A 5,041-nucleotide genomic window follows, 5' to 3' on the forward strand; every position below is an offset into this window, starting at 1 on the left:
CCGAGTAGACTTGGGAGTGGAGTCCAAGATGCGAGAGCATTATCCTGAATTGATCGCCGCAGCAGGCTTCGAAGACGAAGCCTAGTTTAAGTGGAGGAGAGTTGTAACATCCCAGTATTTGTCATTTATAGTCCTTGGGGATGGAAGGGTGAAGCGATGAAAAGCCTAAGGGCTAAATTGCAATTTTGGGATCAAGAGGAGTACGCTGCGCGTACATAAGGGTACGCCGGGCGTACACTTTTTTACGCTGGGCGTACCCATGACAGAAGGAAACCCTAATATTTAGGGTTTGACTCCTATATAAACATCCTTATGAGCTCATAACCCTCCCTTACCTCAGCCTCCACAGATTTGAGCCATTTTCCCCAAACCCTAATCCTTTCCTTGAGTGTGTGAGCTTTTAGAGTGTGTTTTGAGTAGTTGGAGAAGAAGGGTTGCATCAAGAAGTTGGAGAAGGAGGACAAGCTTATAGATCTGAAGTTTCTTTATGCTCTAGAAGCTCCAGAAGGTAAAAAAGATCCAAACTTTATGCTTGTATGAGGTAGATCTTTCCATGCTAGCTTTATGGAACCATTTCTTGTCCCAAAAGTCTTAAGTTGGTGCAAGTTATGATTTGGACGAGATGAGCTGTCCTTTCAGACATTAGAGAGGGTCTTAAGTGATAAAAATGAGGTTCCAATGGCTTAGGATGTCCCATGCATGTAGTAGAAAGGTCTTAATGGATTAAGACCATGTATTAAGAGCTTTCTGGACGTCCAAAGTGTTAAAGTTCGAGACTTTATGATTATTAGGCATATTTGGTCGATGGATATGGAATTTGGGCTTAAGTGCTTAAGCCATTAAGCACTTATTAGGGTTTTGGAAAAACCTCGCGTACACCCCGCGTAAATTCTGTACACCCAACGTACTGAGTCAACCACCCCGTTGGTGGTCAACACAAAATGAAGTACGGCCATCGTACCAGAGGAGTACGCCCCGCGTACGCCCTGTATTGGACTTTTGACGATTTGGGCTTCAGATTGGGCCGCTTTTGGACTCATTGGACTTGGGCCTTGCTGGGCTTTCTGAATAATGGTGTTTTGGGCTAGTTTTGAATTTGGATCTTAGAATAAGGCCCAAATAGGGAGTTAGGCCCAATTTGGAAAATTGGGCCAATAATGGGCCTTGTATATGTGGACTTGTGGATCATGGATTTGGTATTGGGCCTTGGCCTAAATTAGAGGAAAGGCAAAATGGACTATTATCAAAGGTGGGACTCTTGGTCAAATTAGTATTCCCATTTATTGACTTAATATTCGTTATTTTGGATAATTCGGGATTTTTGGTGAGACAGCGTTCGGGAATTCGATTCTTCAGTTCAGATCGACATTGCGAGGTGAATTATCTTCACTATACCCAAGGGTCTAAGGCACGCAGGCCGACCCTTCGAATTATTACTCGAATTGTTGTTGTTATGATAGGTTAGATCGATATCCTGGTTTGTAGGATAGTTATGCTTAATGACCTGTAGTTTGGTCTGACTGTTTGTATGCTGGTAGGAGATTACCTTTTATATGTGTACATGATTGATTGGTAGTTGAGGGTATTCCATCCCGAGGATGATAGGACCCTAGTATGTTGTCTCTATAGACTGTTATATTATTATCTGATATAAGTGCACATTTTGATTGGTTATGGGCATTCCAACCTGATGGTTGTGGGCCGAGAGTATTTCATCCCGAGGATGATTGGACTCGTAGTATATGGCATTCCAACCTGATGGTTTTGGGCCGAGAGTATTCCATCCCGAGGATTATTGGACTCGTAGTATATGGGCATTCCAACCCGATGGTTGTGGGCCCAGAGTATTCCATCCCGAGGATGATTGGACTCGTAGTATATGGGCATTCCAACTCAATGGTTGTGGGCCTGGGGTATTCCAACCCGATGGTTGACTGGACCCATAGTATGTTGGCATTCCAACCGATGGTTGAGGGCCTGGGGTATTCCAACCCGATGGTTGATTGGACCCATAATATGCTATTTGTTATTGTACGTGTATTGTTGTTTGTATGGGTATTTTAGGGGTAACTCACTAAGCCTTCGAGCTTACATTTATCGATTATTGTTTCAGGTACAGCGGATGACCGCGGGAAGGCGAAGGCATGACCGTACACTTCCTTGATTTATGATTATGATTTTTGGGAACTCTGATATGAAACTATTTTGAAAACAAATTGTAATAACTTAATGGTTTTGAGTGTTTTAAAAAGTTTTAAATTGGATTGAATTTTATGGTTGTTACAAGTTTTATGCATATGTTTACAATGCATTATACATGTTATTTAACATCATTTCATATGCATAATCATAGAATAATCATGCATTGCACGACATCTTGATACTGTACATATATATTTATGGTGCAATTTACTTCAAATTCATTGTTTGATATGCTTGTTACATGATGTAAAGAGGCCAGGTTAGACTTGAAGATACTCTAAAGAAAAAATGGATAAAAATCATGGATGACTGACAGAAGGAAGAAGATTTATAGAAGAAAAATATACTTGAAAAAGTAACTTAATAGTTGATATGGATGGTTATCCAAGTTGTTCAATCTGGTGATGTAATGCACAAAATAGCAATCTACTTTGGATTGCATGACCATACAAACATTTGCATTAAGTCTGCAGTCATATAGATGATTTTTCAGCAAATTGTAACGCCCTGTTTCGAATCGTTTCCCATTCGGAGCAGTGATTAGGGATTGGGTATTTGCGGGATTGGGTCCCTTTAAGAATTGAGATTTGGACTCATTTGGGGGTGGATAATGTAATTAGCACTGGTTTGTGTTTTGGAGTCAAAGGGTATTTAGGTAATTTGTCGGCTCGGGCTTTTATGGAAATTGGAGGTTTGTTCGGGAAATGGTAAGACAGGAAAGGTTTTAAATGGCGTGAGGCGTGGCGTGGCGGCAAGGCCACGGCTCAAGGTTAACGAGTTATGGCGAGTTATGGCGTTTTTTAAGGCGTGATGTAAGGCGATGATTTTGTATTAATTTATAATTATATTACCACATAAATATAATTTTATATTAAATATAACTTCTTTTTAGAAGTGTTATATCAATAACTAATAACAAAAAGTTAACAAAAAACACAATACTTGTATCCCCGATTAGAAAAGACATAACAAAGAGCAAGAAAAACGTGTCTCAAACGAAAAAACACGTGCCATAACGCGCCATGGCACGCCATATCACGCCTTACCACGCGCCACGCCTAACAACAATGTTATGAAGCTTATCGTTACGACGAAGCCACACATCACGCCATGAAACGCCTTGGCGCGTGCCATGGCACTCCTTTTAGAACACTGAAGGCAGGTATGGGTTGATTAAAGTGTAGGGCTTCTCATTACCTTTTCATGGATATAAGGATCGTCGGAATCATATTTGTAATGAAGAAGTTATGGCCTTCGGAGTGCTTAAGGGTTTAAGAGGGAACCCTAGTACGCGGGGCGTACTTAGGAAGTACGCGGGGCGAACTGATGTGAAGGGTATTACGATGGGCGTAATGTTGTGTACGCTTAGCGTACTGCGAGGGTCAGATCGGGGATCCGAGACCTCGTACGTTGGGCGTACGAGGAGTATGCGGGGCGTACGAGGGGAAAGGAAAAACCATATTTTTTGGATGTGTACCTCATACAACTCATTAAGTATTTAGGGCTGGCCTCTTTACCAGCCTCCAAGTCCCCAAAACCCTAGAAATCGTCCCTTAGCCTCCATGGTGGTGTTTTTGAGCTCATTATGTGCTTCTTGGTGTTTTTGGGTCATTTCCAAGAAGATGAAGTTTTGTGCAAGGTTGTGGATCAAGGAAGAGCTTGTGGATCTTGATTATGTGCTTCATTTCCAGCTTGTTTGAGGTAAAAAGCTTTGATCTTGTTCATTGTTGGCTTAGATCTATGTTGTATGAGTTTTGGTCCCTTTTTGGCCCCAAGAATGAGATCTAGTGGCTTGGTACCACTTCAAGAGCTATGAGTTGCCACTCTTGGTGTTTCCGAGGTTCTAGATGCATAAAGTTGCCTCCTTTAGGGTTTAGAATCCCCCATGCATGAGATGGTGTCCATTTGGTGAAAGTATAATGCTTTATCTTGAAGATTGGTTATTTTGGGGCATGCAAAGTCACCAAGTCAGTGACTTTATGGTTCTAGACACTTTTGTAGGCTCAGATATGTGGTTTGGACTTCTGGACTTAAGCATTATGTGACAACCGTAAATTTTTGGTCAAGCGGAAGTCAAACAAAGTCAACAAGTCAAACCGGTCAACTCATCTAACCCTTGTGTATTAGGGTTTACATTATGTTTACCATTGTACGATTACCTATCTTAATACAAAGTATCACTTAGAGGTTCCATGTGTTCAGGAAATCTAAGCCCTAATCAGAATAAGTGATGTACCGACTCGAATAAAACACTATTACATACCCTTCGAGGGCGCATAACACTCATAACAAGGCTTAACAAGGTTTACAAAACTTGCATTAAGAGGCTAAACACTAACAAAGGTCACAAACGAAATCTCTCCCAAATCTCTCTCAAAATCTTTTTCAACTTTTCATGAACACCCGGGGCATCCCGACCCTTAACTTAGTCAAAAACCACTTGAAACGGGAAGATTTTGTGAAAAACAACCTTTTAGGGCCGAACCCTCTTAAGAATAGAAACCTCTCTTAGAACCGAACCTCTTAGAACCGAACTCACCCTAGGACCGAACCCATCTAGGACCGAAACTACCTTGTGGACCAAACTTCCCTTCGGTCCGAGAGACCCTTCGGTCCGAGACACTACATCCGGTTCAGCCTCTCTTCGGTCCAGGTTGCCTTCAGCTCATCCACCTTCGGTTCGGCTCCACCCAATTCGGACTGAAGCTACTTTCGGTTCTCAACCCTTATTGGACCGAACCTTCGGTTCTGACCACGGAACTTCGCAGCTTCGCCTCTCTTTCCCGATTTTCGACCACTTTCGCATGTTAAGCTCGTTTTTGATGATTTTGACTGAAAT

This window comes from Lactuca virosa, chromosome 3 (assembly GCF_052849685.1).
Source record: "Lactuca virosa cultivar CGN04683 chromosome 3, Lactuca_virosa_CGN04683_v6, whole genome shotgun sequence".
Lineage (NCBI taxonomy): Eukaryota > Viridiplantae > Streptophyta > Magnoliopsida > Asterales > Asteraceae > Lactuca > Lactuca virosa.